Source organism: Cibotium barometz, chromosome 54 (assembly GCF_041138505.1).
Source record: "Cibotium barometz isolate CiBa-2024 chromosome 54, ASM4113850v1, whole genome shotgun sequence".
NCBI lineage: Eukaryota > Viridiplantae > Streptophyta > Polypodiopsida > Cyatheales > Cibotiaceae > Cibotium > Cibotium barometz.
Window position 1 is genome coordinate 800,150 of NC_141099.1, and position 14,872 is coordinate 815,021.

The 14,872-nt window shown below is 45.3% G+C and overlaps 1 protein-coding gene across 1 annotated transcript in view; it reads left to right on the top strand.

Moving 5' to 3' along the window:
* The first annotated feature begins 473 nt into the window (after window positions 1-473).
* LOC147607759 (pentatricopeptide repeat-containing protein At3g09040, mitochondrial-like) overlaps window positions 474-14,872 on the top strand; it is a 39,149-nt gene continuing 24,750 nt past the window's right edge. Inside the window, exon 1 of the mRNA XM_086789898.1 lies at window positions 474-635. The gene's annotated coding sequence lies outside the window, so the exon portion shown is untranslated. The remainder of the gene's footprint in view (window positions 636-14,872) is intronic.

Below are 14,872 nucleotides of genomic sequence, written 5' to 3' on the forward strand. Positions count from 1 at the left end.
CATGGGCTTTACCTCTCCTACTGATGACGACTTGAAATCCTTGGGCATCCAGTTCTTTGGTGGGGTTTACCTGCTTCTCTTCTTCCAGGATTTGGACACTGTTACCCAACTTTAAGGGGCAATTTATGATGAAATGCCCTTGTTCTCCATAGTGGAAGCAAGCATTAGGGAGATTCTTGTATAGCACAGGTTGCTAGCCTTGCTCCCAAGATCCTTTTTTTTTTCGGAGGGAGGTCTTTGCTAGTATCCACTTCCAATGCTTTAGGATGCCATCTTGTGTTCAGGTCTGTTTGAGGTCTCTATCCCAAGTAGTCTACCTAGCGGGGGTTAACAATTAGTTTGAGCAAAAAGTAGAGATGAAGCGGAAGGTCAGGCTAGACCGAACACCTAGTGGGCTTGGGACCTTGAGAGGAGAAAAATCAGGTATCCATTTAAATAAAGGGGGAAAGAGGCGATTTTGTTCATCCAACTGATAGGCAGCCAGGGTGTTGAGGAGGACCATATCTTTTGTGTGGAAAAGAAAATAGAAGTGATTGTTGGGGGAGGTATTGCGTCCCGTATGTTCGCCGGTTATTTCTCGTCCATGCCCTTAGAACCTTAGCCAAGGGGTGAGGACCAATAAGAGCTCTCGCCAGGTACGTCTTGTTCAATTTTGAAACCAGAAACTAACTAAGGAGGGGAAACACATGGAAACGTAACGTAAAACAGAGCTGGTGTGACCAGCTTCTCCTCCAAGATGCTTACACTTGCTCTCGTTTGTGAGCAACTCCTCCTTGAACATCGAAGGAAGGCTCTCTACGTTAGTGCCTTCTTCTTCTTGGGCCTGCTGCCTCAGGGGAGCTGCATTCCCCAGCTTCTGTTGGAAGTCAGGTTAGGCAGCATAGAGGGTGCTTTGGCCTCTTGTTTAAGGAGTTGCATAGGACCCACATTGAAGGGGGAGTTGTACCCTCCATGCCGTAGTAGGATGTAGGAAAGTGTGCAAGCCAAAACCTAGAAAGTTAGGGTTTTCGTCCACAAAGAAGAAAGGGGACGGCAAGTAGCCTCCCACTTGACTCCAACTGGCCATTCAAGGGATATGAAGTGATAGTTTGCATAGCAGGGATCTCTCCGCATGGTGTGAGCCTTTATACATTTATTATGCACAGTGTTGGCATGTGAGGGGTGCCGGAGCATAGAGAGTCATTTCCTCCATTGAAAGGCGAGGTTTTTCGTCTAGAGTGAGAGGCCCCTCAGGGCCACAACTCACTGACAAGACGCTGAACAATACAAGAAAAGAGTGGGATCACTTTGCAGGTTTTGCCATACACAATAATTAAAACCCTAACCCTAAGCATGCATCATCATCGCTCTCCTCTTGCCCCATTCATAACCACAATGGGAAATCTATTGCATGACGCTTGATTGTACTATTGTGAGACTTTCTAGTTTAAGTGATTCTTTTCTCGTGAGGGGATTAGACTCGTCTCTTGAAGTCAATACTTGTGAATATATATTAGTATATTACGTTACTTTGCAAAACGTATTTGGTATCCTAAAATGTTCCTCTTGTCATTGTGTGCAATGCTTCTAGTGAATTAATGCTCTTACTATGGAGGGTTTGAAGATTAAAAGTCATTAAAGGATCAATTTACTATGGAGTCCAGCTCTTCTTCATGCTTTTTGGCCATTGTTGGAGGCCATTGGGGCAGCCTTTGGGCTGGTCCTACAGGTGCCCACCATCCCAGGTTTTCCCATTTCTGTTGCCCAGGCAATCACTGCCTCAGTTGATTGTGTTTCCAGGGTTATAGTGTTGGCTCGTGACAGTGAGCTCTTTTAGGATTTTGTGCTGCTTCCGGGACCTAATGGTGCCTTAAAGGTATGGTGATGTCTGGCAGACTTGACTAGTGTGCCGGGTCCGGTCTATCACCAGGTGGGCCACTTTGCCCTAGGGCTAGGCGTCATAGGAGGCGGCGCAAACGTGCAGTTGTTGGAGTTCCCTTTTCCGCCTTTGCCTTTGCCCTTCTCAGAGGCAACAAAGGCAAACTCTGACTTGCCTTTTCCGCGAAGCATGCACTTGTCGTGGAGATAACTCACGACTTCCTCAAAAGGGGGGAGAGGATCAGGGAAATAAATATTATCTCTGAAAGAGTCAAAGGAAGCAGGCAACTTACCAAGAAGTTTATGGATGGGATTGTCGATGGTGCTCCCGTACTCCTTAAGCTGTAACTTGAGATGGGTGAACACTCCAATCTTCTCAATCAAGTCATCTGACTCATTGATTGTAAGCTTCTCTAGATTTGACTCCAATTTGGCAATCTTCACTCTCGAAATTCTCGAAATTCTCCCATAGCTCCTCTGGATCTCTGACTACATCTGATTACTCCGGGAAGAGACAAACTAGGCTTGTATAGATGGAGTCATGCAATGGATGATGACAAGACAAGCCCGAGCATCCAATATGCTTCTCAAAGCAGGGTCCACCAAGTGAGGTGTGGAGATAGCCATCCACACACCGGCTCCTTCCAGCAACAACTAAGTGTAGAAAGACCAAGTATGATAGTTGGTTGCTATAAGCTTCATGGAGCAAGACCTGGATGAGAGAAACTCAGAGAGAAAAGATTGGGGATAGGAACCACCCACCTGTGGAGCGGCAGGAGCAAGACTTGGATGAGAGAAACTCAGAGAGGAAAGATTGGGAATAGGAACCACCTATGGAGCGGCGGGAGCAAAGGATCCAGGTTGTGATGGTGCTGGAGAATCAACAGGAGAAGGAGCAGTAGTAGAGAAACCTCATGAAGCCATGTCCTCTGACAAGAAACCTTCTCTGAAGAAAGTGGCTGAAAAAATCAGCAAGTTCTCCTCTCAGGCTGTGCACAGAAGAAAGGGAGGGAGGGTGGGTAAAACCGGTCTATGGACACATAAAGCGGTAATTCATTCACAAATAACCTGGACTTACTCAGACACACAATCACAGAATCCTCGCTCCCTCGCTCAACAACACATTGGCCCCGAAGTCCGGCGTCCCTTGCGGTATTTCTTTATTGTTAAAAAGTTGGAAAATACAAAGCACGAGTGCAACAGAGCACTCTACTTGCACCAGCTGAGTTTTACAAATTATGGGAGAAATTTGCTAGCATAACTGCACTAAAACTGTTCCATAACATCTCAGAATGAGTCCCAACTGACAGGCTCACTTCCATAGACATCAGACTACCCAATGGAGTCCAAAACATCACAATTCAGCTTGCTGTAATTTTCTGCACAGACCTGTTTTCAGCCCAAATTAACCCTTGTACTGTCCTGGAGGACTTTAGCAAAGTCCTACTGCATTTTGGCATCAACCGGGCAACATAACAGCCCAAAAACAGCACCTAAACAGTGCTGAAACAGCGTTGTTTTGAAGAGGTTATTACCCTCTTTCGTCCCTGCTTTGGTGCAGGAACTAACTACACCGGTTCCTGTTCAAGGAGGCAACTAGCCTCTGCATATAAGCATGAAATTCACACAACTGTACCTGATTTTATCTGATGAGAGCATTACCATAGTCTGCAAGAGAGAGAGAGAGGCTGTGGGGAGCAAGCTCAACCCTCAATACATGAGTTGCAGGGGAAGGGAGTGCACCACAATAGCTCTTAACTTGCAACAATCCACCATAATGGCTGCAAATGAGCCTCATTCAGCCCAAAATCCCACGCTTCCCTCTTCCCAATGTGGAAAATGCACATAAATTTGACACTTGGCACATTTTTAAGCCTTTTCCACATGCAATCTTCCCAGCTAAAAATCTCCTGACTGGTTCACACTCTCACAACAGTCCTTTGCCAGCTTTTGGTCCCCTTGACATTCTGCACAAACTGACGCGAACACTTTTCAATTCCGACACTGCCCAAAATAGCAGTTCCGTAGATTTTAGGGATGATGTCATCTGCATTCCTTTTGGTCTCCTGACCATCTTTGACCACTATGGTCACTTGAGAATTTGCTTAGAATTCAAAATACATTCACATTTCGGTGGCGGCCACTTACTAGTGTAAACTGGCCTATGCCCTCATTCAGTGGCCATGTCCTAGACACCGTCATTCATCTTTCAGTGCAGTTCTCAGGCTTAGCCAACCACTGGTCCAAAGTCCCAGTGGGGCTGACCCATTCTGACATTGCAATGGCCCAAGCCCTTCCAAGAGATCCCAGGGGAAAACAACAGCAGCCAAAGAGAAAGAAAAGAAAAATATATATTTATAAAGAAATGTAAATAAAGAAAACAACTGCAAAAAAAAGTTTTACCTCTTGGTGACATACCCCTCTCTTGAAAGAAGCAAGCGACCTCGATTGCAAGTCCACATGCAAACGGATGACAGAGGACGATCACAAGATTCCGCCAGGTGATTAGTGTCATCGCATGTATCTCCTGCCAACGGATGACACGGGGCGATGATAGGGATTCCCCACTACCATTTGTGCCATCGCAGGTTCAAGCCTTTCAAATACATGTTTCCGGATGCAACACAGGGCAATAGCATATATCTTGTACTATTAGTGTCACATGTAAATCATTCATTTGAAGCGTAACAGATACAACTTCAAAGCACTGAAAGTTCATTCATTGATTAAGTCATTGACAACAAATGTCAAAACTGTACATTGCCAAACATATAATACAAATGTACAGGTCATTCAGAATTCAGGTTCAAAAAGCAGAAATAACTGGGACAGACTCTCCTTTCAGCTTCACATTCAGAACATGAGTCTTGTCCCTATGTACAATTGTGATTTTCCTGTTGAAAGCATCCAACACTGCATGTTTCCTATGACACCATGGAATTCCCAACAAGACATCACATCCTTCCAAGGGCATGATAAGAAACTCCTCTGTGTCGACATAACTCTGTATATGCATGCGAAGTTTGCCAAGTATAGGAGTGACAGGAACTGAATGCCCAGGGCATGCCAAATCAGCCTGTCCAACTGGTCCCATCTCTTCAGCACGAATTCCCAACTTGGTTGCCAATGCTAGTGAAATAAAGTTGGCTCGAGCACCAGGGTCAAAGAAAATCAGCACTGTAGCATCTCTGATTTTACCCCATGCTCTGCACAATTCTGCCGCATCATCACATGGCTGGTCACCAACCATATCAGGTATCAATCCTGCACTCGGCATTGTCTTCTTCTTGGGTGGCCCTTGTTTATCCTCCGCATCTTTTGCTGGCTGTTGTGGACATTTTACAGCCATACGCCCTTTCTGTTCACAGACGAAACATTTCCCAGCTTGCATCAATGCCTTTCTCTCTTCAAATGACTTGCCATACAGTGGCCTCTTCTGTCCTTTGTCTTGAGGTTCCTTCTTCACTGTGCTCTTAAAGCCACGTGAACCTCCCTGTAGCAATGCATTAGCCATGTTTGCATTCTCAATGAGCTGAGTCATATTAGAAACATTGGTCTGAATGCAATAATCCCTAATTTCTTTGGGCAAACCACAGCAATACTTCTCTATTTGCTCTGACAATGGCACTGTCCTATAGGAAGTTACTGGCAAGAGTACATCCCAAAACTTCTTATTATACTCTTCCAAATTTACACAGTTGGCTGCATCAAGTTTGTGCCATGCTGTCATAACATCCACTTCAAAAGTATTTGTAAGCCAGGCAAAAGAGAACTGCTGCTTAAATTGAACCCATGTAGTAGGTGCTTGTCCTTGCATCAACAGTGAGGTCCACCACTGCAATGCATTACCTTTCAAGAAAGTAGCAGCCTTCCGCACCTTAGAAGACTCTGTGAAGTTGCTTCCAGTGAATGCTGCATCAAACTGCTGAATGAATGGTCTATGGACACATAAAGCGGCAATTCATTCACAAATAACCTGGACTTACTCAGACACACAATCACAGAATCCTCGCTCCCTCGCTCAACAACACATTGGCCCCGAAGTCCGGCGCCCCTTGCGGTATTTCTTTATTGTTAAAAAGTTGGAAAATACAAAGCACGAGTGCAACAGAGCACTCTACTTGCACCAACTGAGTTTTACAAATTCTGGGAGAAATTTGCCAGCATAACTGCACTAAAACTGTTCCATAACATCTCAAAATGAGTCCCAACTGACAGGCTCACTTCCATAGACATCAGAGTACCCAATGGAGTCCAAAACATCACAATTCAGCTTGCTGTAATTTTCTGCACAGACCTGTTTTCAGCCCAAATTAACCCTTGTACTGTCCTGGAGGACTTTAGCGAAGTCCTACTACATTTTGGCATCAACCGAGCAACATAACAGCCCAAAACAGCACCTAAACAGTGCTGAAACAACGTTGTTTTGAAGAGGTTAAATCCAATTTTCCGTCCCTGCTTTGGTGTAGGAACTAACTACACCGGTTCCTATTCAAGGAGGCAACTAGCCTCTGCATATAAGCATGAAATTCACACAACTGTACCTGATTTTATCTGATGAGAGCATTACCATAGTCTGCAAGAGAGAGAGAGAGAGGCTGTGGGGAGCAAGCTCAACCCTCAATACATGAGTTGCAGGGCAAGGGAGTGCACCACAATAGCTCTTAACCTGCAACAATCCACCATAATGGCTGCAAATGAGCCTCATTCAGCCCAAAATCCCACGCTTCCCTCTTCCCAATGTGGAAAATGCACATAAATTTGACACTTGGCACATTTTTAAGCCTTTTCCACATGCAATCTTCCTAGCTAAAAATCTCCTGACTGGTTCACACTCTCACAACAGTCCTTTGCCAGCTTTTGGTCCCCTTGACATTCTGCACAAACTGACGCGAACACTTTTCAATTCCGACACTGCCCAAAATAGCAGTTCCCTAGATTTTAGGGATGATGTCATCTGCATTCCTTCTGGTCTCCTGACCATCTTTGACCACTATGGTCACTTGAGAATTTGCTTAGAATTCAAAATACATTCACATTTCGGTGGCGGCCACTTACTAGTGTAAACCGGCCTATGCCCTCATTCAGTGGCCATGTCCTGGACACTGTCATTCATCTTTCAGTGCAGTTCTCAGGCTTAGCCAACCACTGGTCCAAAGTCCCAGTGGCTGACCCATTCTGACATTGCAATGGCCCAAGCCCTTCCAAGAGATCCCAGGGGGAAACAACAGCAGCCAAAGAGAAAGAAAAGAAAAATATATATTTATAAAGAAATGTAAATAAAGAAAACAACTGCAAAAAAAAGTTTCACCTCCTGGTGACAGTGGGAAACTGAAAGAACCACCAAAACACATTCCTCCATCTCAGGTCCTTAGGGTTATGTTGTGCGAGGGATTCCCCGGGAAAAGTCTCAGAAACAAGAGAAAGAAGGAAGATCTCTCCTACCACATATGTATAATCCTACAAATCCCCCCTTAGTAATAGTGTGAACATGTACAAGGTATCACTCTCCAAATGGGAGGAAGCCTAAAGCTTTGCAGAAAGCTTCAAACTTCTCTCGAGAAACACCTTCGTAAACTGACCTGCAATGTTGTCATATGTAGGACAATAGATCAAGTTGATCTCTCCTACATGTAACCTCCCTTTGACATATTGATAATGAATCTCTATATGCTTGGTGCGAACAATGGAAAACTAGATTCCTTGCCACATCCATATCACTCTGGCTGGCAGTGAGAATGGGAGTGGGTGTCTGCTGACACCCACACAGATCTGCCATCAATCTCCTTAACCATACACACTCACTTGTAGTGAAACCTGCCCTGTACTCAGCTTCACAAGATGATGTGGCCATAGTTGGTTGCTTTTTGCTTAGCCAAGATAAACATGAGCTACCAAGGAAAAGCGATTCCCACTTGTGGACACTTTGGTGTCACAATCACTAGCCTAGTTTGAATCATTGTAAGCAAAGTAAATGACAAGCATCCCCCCCCCCGTCATGACCCTGTGAAAGTGGAACAGCATAAGTGTGAGCATGGTGGTTGGTGAGCAAGATAAATGCCAGATAAATTTTTTAAAGATGCATACTTGGGTGTCCGGACAAAAGTAATATTTGTGAACAACCCCAAGTGTGAAAGGGGACCAAGGTTTTTAACTTTCTAAGGTTAACAAATCTTGGGTGGCCCTTAGAAAGTTTAATAAACTTTAAAGGGTCACTAGGATATTTATGGAGAGAGGGCTACTCCACTTTTGGAGTACACGCTTCCCTCTCCATCTCTCTCTCTCTCTCTCTCTCTCTCTCTCTCTCTCTCTCTCTCTCTCTCTCTCTCTCTCGCTTTTTGGAGAAGAAAAAGTCGACTGGCTACGTGGAGAACAGGTGGAATTGGTCGCGTGCAGGAAACAGTACATGTGTGCTGCAGGTACACACCTGTACGGACAGGTACAGGCGGGTACAGACAGTCCTGTCCAACAGGTACATGCGGGTACAGTTCAGTCCTGTCCAGCTGGTACAGGCGGCGCATCACAAGGGCAGCTGCAAATGCTTACGGGTATAGACAGGTTCAGTCCGGTTGCTGCAGACTAGCTGACGTAGGCGGCTGCAGGTACAGTTCTAAGGCGGCTGCAGGTGCAGTTCTGTACGGACAGGTACATACGGGTACAGTTCAGCCCAGTCTAACAGAACAGGCGGCGCATTAGTCAGGCGGCTGCAAGGTGAATAGTACAGACAGGTACACACGTGTACTGCAAGTACAAATCTGTACGGACAGGTGCACACATGTGCTGCAGAGTTGCTGACACAGGCGGCTGCGAGTACAGACTGGTACGGTCAATCCATCCGGTGCAGAACTGTGCATAACAGTTGGTAAACTCTGAACATATCTTTCTCTCTTTCTTTCCACTGACTTATGTTTGCTACAGAGTTGTTTCTTCTGGCCCTTTGTGAGAGGAGGGGTATGGCAGTTTGAAGGGTGGAAATAGAGTTGGACAGTGGATTTGTACTTGGGCTGAGTTTGAAGCCATGAACATGGAACAGCCAGATGCGTGCTCAAGGCTACCCTATTGTATTGTCTTGGTTGATTAGAGGAGACCACAGTGTGTTGCTTTTGTGGGACACAGATCTGTACGTGAATCCTCTATGCTAAGAAGTCTTGAGGGCTGCCAGATTGGACATGCAGGTTTACTTTCCTTGATTAGCTTTGATGTACTCAGTTAAACTTTTCCTTTGAATTCGAATAAAGAAATACCGAAAGGGGCGCCAAGCTTTGGGGCCAGCAGGTGTCGTTTTCCTTTTTGTTCTGGAGCATTCTAGCTCCTGTTCATTTGTTATTTGTCTGGACTACAATTGGATAGGTGACTGCTAGTCTACCGCACTTTGGTTTCTACCAGAGGCCGGTTTCACGCCCCCCCCCCTTGCCCCCCCGCACCCCCGGATAAAACAATCCAAAATCATGGGTACCCTGTGAGTGTTGAAACACTCGATCGCTACTTCAGAGCTTGCCAATGCTTTGACCTTGGGCTATGCATAAACTTACTCAATTGAGACACCCCATACTGTATGTCTGGCCTGGTATTACACAAATATATGAGGCAGCCCACAACTTGGCTGTAATATGTGCTATCAAAAGGCTCTCCTGCATCATACATGCTCAGCCTAAGTCCGGGTTCTATCGAAGTAGAAATAGGCTTGCAATCATGAAATTTAAACCTTTCCAACAACCCCTTTATGTACTTGGACTGAAGTAGCAAAATGCCCTCATCTATCTGCATAAACTGTATGCCCAAATAAAAGTGAAATAGGCCGAGATTCGACATCTCAAATGAGGCCTCCAAATCATCCTTGAATGCCACGTTTTTATCCTCATTTGTCCCAGTGAGTATCATGTCATCCACATAGAGGATGAACACAATCAAATCCTCTTCGTCCACCTTGACATAGAGGGTACTTTCAATCAGACTGTATTGATAGCCTTGGCTAGTGAAAGAAGCATGTATCTTCTCATACCAAGCTTGGGGAGCTTGTTTAAGGCCATTCAATGCTGTTTTCAATCTACATACTTTTCTTTCGTGACCCTTTGCCTCAAATCCAATGGGCTGAGATACATACACTTCTTGCAAATCCTCATTGAGGAACGCCGTCTTAAGATCCAACTGATGTACTTTCCAACCATGATGGGCAGCCAATGCAATCACACATCTAATGGTGGTCATTCTAGAAGTAGGTGCAAAAGTTTCGTCATAGTTTATGCCCTTTTGTTGTGCATATCCTTTGGCTACAAGCCTTGCCTTGTACGTGTCAATAGCACCATCAGCTTTTCTCTTCACTTGTACACTGACTTAGTGCCAATTGCCTTCTTGCGAGGAGGCAAATCCACCAAATCCCAAGGGCCATTTTTATGTATGGCATTCATCTCTGCATAGCTTCCATCCAATGCTCATGTTCTTGAGCTTCTTCAACTGAGCTTGGCTCATCAACATCACACAAGCTACTCAACCAAGCAACAAGCCCGTGTCCTGTTACTGAGAGGAGGTGAGAGTTTACTCTCTTGCAAAGTTCGGACCAGCCATCTAGTGACTGTCTAGCCTCCTCTAGAGCTGTCCACTCTTCTCTCACAAACTCTTCTACATCATCATGCATAACATGCTGTTCATTTTTCTGAACTTCACCATCCACATGATGTCCCGAACAATAAGGCAGCCACCAGTGCAGCACAAACAAAGTGTTGGGGGGGCGGGGGGGGGGGGGAGAAAGAGAGAGAGATAGAGAGAGTTATATTAGCGTCTGAGACCGAAAGTGTTACAATGTGTCCATGAAGTGATAAAATCATGGAAAAAAATGATAAAAAAATACAAGTAGAGCTTAGAGAAGAAACAACCACTGTGTAAGTGCCATTGGTACAATGCTACATGACACACTGTGAGGGGGTCAAAATGGGTCCTTGACATCGATGACTGTGTAGAGAGAGAGAAAGAAAGATGTTATTAACGTCTAGGAAAGACTCTGAAGGGTCTATGAGACCAAAAAGTTGTTACATGTGATGCATGAGTAAATTAAGGAGACAGAGCCTCAGAGGGCATGGGTAGCATATACAGCACGGGGTGTGCAACGCGAACAGTAGGGCGGCACCACCAGCATGCAACACAAACAAATGGGAGGTGCGCGCGAGAGAGAAAGAAAGAAAGATATATTAAGTGTCTACTAAAGACCCAATGGGCTTATGAGACCAAAGTGATGCAATAATGCCCATGGCACATCTCATCGTGGAATGGAAAAGAAACAGAGAAACAAAGAAATAAAGTTATATTAAATGTCTTCAAAAGACCCAATGGGTCTACGAGACCAAAAGCGATACAATAATGTCCATGTAATCTCATCATGGTACAAAAGGAAAAAAAGACGAGAGCTATGAGCTGGGAATGTCAAATCCAAGCCATATGGTACAAAATGGGATGATCATCATCATACAACCTATGGAGCTAACCCCCTGGTAGGAGAAGGTTAGCTCCTCCTACAAGGATATCAAGCATGGGGGCAGCCTATAGAAGGCTCTACAGATCCTCTAGGCATGGGAAGGTGGCTATGTGTGGGAGTGATGGTCACCTGGGGCCGGGGTGGATGTCTTCCACGGGGTCTCGACTCCCTAATTAGTGAGTCTATGTGCCATGTGGCGATGAAGCTCTAGTAGGAAGAGGCCTAGGCACTGCTGATGTGGGTAATCCATGATCCTGGATAAGGGTCCAAACCCCTCTCTCAAGAGACAGTGGAACCTCCCTCGAATCTCATAATATACGGTGCACTTGCATATGAAGTGCTCCTCTGACTCGACCTCCCTTTGGCATATAGTGCATATCCTCTCCTCACGAGGTTCCTACTAACGTCTCCAAAAGACCAGAGGGTCTATGAGATCAAAAGTGTTACAATGTGTCCATGAAGTGATAAAATCATAAAAAAAACACGATAAAAAAACCCAACTAGAGCTGAGAGAAGAAACAACCACCGTGTAGGTGCCACTGGTACTATGCTACAATGATACAATGTGAGGGATCAAAGTGGGTCCTTCACATCTACGACGGTATAGAGAGAAAGAAAGATGTGATTAACGTCTACGAAAGACCCGAAGGGTCTATGAGACCAAAAAGTTGTTACATGTGATCAATGAGTAAACTCAAGACAACATGAAAAAAGCCAAGTACACGGTCCTCCTCATGGACCGTGTACTTGGCTTCAATATCAATCACCTGTGGGGCTGCCTCTCTATATCGCTGAAGCACTTCCCGGATCTGGAGCTGGGAATTGGAGGGTCTGGGTTGCCCCGGGAACAGGGTGTCTGGCTCTCTAGAGTGATTGTGCTCACTCTCAGAGGACTCCCGAAGTGTGTGATGCCAGCCCTTCTCTGAAGAGACAGTGGAACCTCCCTCGGATCTCATAATATACGGTGCACCAGCATATGAAGTGCTCCTCTGACTCGACCTCCTTCTGGCAGATAGTGCATATTCTCTCCTCACGAGGTATCTACATGGCATGTGACATGTATATGTCAAGGTATTTTGCCCTCAATATGGAGCCACCCTCTGTAAGCCTCATGAAAGTATCCATGAGAGTGGCTCACATGTTGTGATCCAGGTATCCTATGTTAGTCCCAATAAATCATATCTGAGCACCCAATTCCTGTCATCCGGAGACAGCCTGCTGCCTAATGAATGGGGAGTCGTGCATACTCTTCTATATCATGACTCGTGCCCATCTGTTGCTAGTTGTGTGGAGGATTGTAGGGGGGGCCTTGGAAGTCTCCAGGGAGCCATGGCACTGATCCTATGAATGTATGTGACTGCCTAGAAGAGTGCCTCTACTACCATGGATGCTGTAGCAAACTCTGCCGCCAGGATAATATCATGTCGGACCGATGGTTTGCTGCGTATCATATGGGAGAGCATCATGACCTGAATGAAGCCTCTCTACCTTCGGCCATTTGGCCACTGTGAGTCTTGGTCCCCGGCTCGTGGAAATGGGCCTAGAAGCATTCTCTGCATGAGAGCGAGAGAAGCATACCCTCTCATTAGTCTAGCCTTTGTAGCATGGCGCATCGAGCAGACCGGTAAAGTGACTCACAAGTACACATGAGTGTGCAATCTCCACTGGGCTTCCCTTGTAGGTGAAACTCAGTCGAGATGTTATAAGAGGGGATGTGTTGAAAAGAGAGAGAGAGAGAGAGAGAGAGAGAGAGAGAGAGAGAGAGAGAGAGAGAGGCAGGGGGAGGGGGAGAAGGCAGCCCATTTGCATTGGGCCCTAGTGTGGTGTCTTGTTCATATCTATTTGAATTGTGTTTAATAGTACATGTTTAATATGTGGTTAATCATCGTTAATAGCTAAGTGACTTTGAGATCCGTGGACTGAGTTACAATAGCTTCCTTGCTATATTGGCAAATCTTGGTGTTGGATAGTAGTCCCCCACCTCCATCTTCATTGACAGCCAGAGTGCATTTTCTGTTCCAAGGAACCTAGTGTTTCATGCTTTCACAAATCACATTGAGGTGCATTATCATTATGCCGGGGAGAGGCTCATTGCAGGAGAGATTAGCTTGGCTTCAAAAGGGAGTACTTAAGGGAGTAACGAAACCTCTTTCGGTGAAGTTAATGACAAAACCGCTTTCAGCAACTAGGTCTCCTAGGGCTATGCCTTAAGGGAGTAATGAAACCACTCTCGGCAAAGTTAATGACAAAAACATTTCTTTGTTTGAGTCCAGGAACGGCTTTGGCTGCCCCTGACCCTGGCTCGAAAAACCGAAAAAGAAGAAGAAGCTTGGCTTATGTCTCTACACACGAAAATGTGGCAAATATGTTCACAAAGGTTCTCTCACTCGGATTGTTGCCATTTGGGGATTGATTAGCTACATGACCAAAGCGCAGAGTTCAACAACTATCAATGGATGGCTACGTGACTTCTTGTGGGCACAGGCTTCCCAAGTCATTCAATCATATGGTTGCTCATTATCTGTATATGGTCTTCTATTCTTGGGGGCTCAATTTGTTTCTATCCCATTTCATCAATTTCAATGGATTATCAGAAGATTTGAACAAAATTTAAGATCTTTTGAAAACACAATATCCGTGAAAAATGGAGCCTATTTAGAGAGTATATATCTTTTTTTTTACTAGCATGATTGTTCATACTATTGCTGTTCACAACGGATGGTAGCATTCAACCGACCTAATTCGGGTTAAGTGGTAGCGTATGCAATACGTTTCACAGCTGCTTAAGCTGAATACTTGTCCGAGTGACGGGAACCCCTTGAAAGAGTGCACAGAGCGGAAGCATACAAGCACTAGAGTGTGCTGAGAGAGAGCGCAAGAGAGAGAGAGAAATGAAATGAAATGTTATATTAACGTCTTCAAAAGGCCATAATGACCTATGAGACCAAAAGTTACATCATGGTGGATCTGATACAATGTCTGGATAAAAAAACCCAGAAAATGAAAAATAAAGATGATACTACTGGCACCTAGAAAATGAAACTGGAACTGGAAGGTACACTATGGAGGTACCTCCATCTCATAATATGTGCCGCATCGGACACTGGCGGATCTCCTCAATATCCTCTGTGGTCAGCACCCTGACTGGGTGTCCCGCATGCCTCGCAAGAATAATCCGAATCTGCCGTTGCAACCTCCGTCTATGCTGGGATGCCCTCCTCCGTGGCCAAGCCACAACCAAGGGCCATGAAAAGGGAGCAAAAGGAGACTCCAAACATGAGCAGAAATTGGGGATGAATGTGCTACAGTGGCCTGGGCACCAAAATCCAAGTGCCATTCCGTTCAATAGCATCTAGCTTTGCCTGCATAGCACGACACCAAGGCTCATGTGAAAGAGCCTCGTCCACAGAAGTGGGATTAGAAGGACCATGAATGAGAGAGGACATAAGAGCATAGTTAACAAACATGTTGTCCTCATGAATTTGTTTCCCTGAAACTTTGGAAGATCGCCTTAGAGAACCAGGCGGAGGAGCAGAAGGAAGCTCA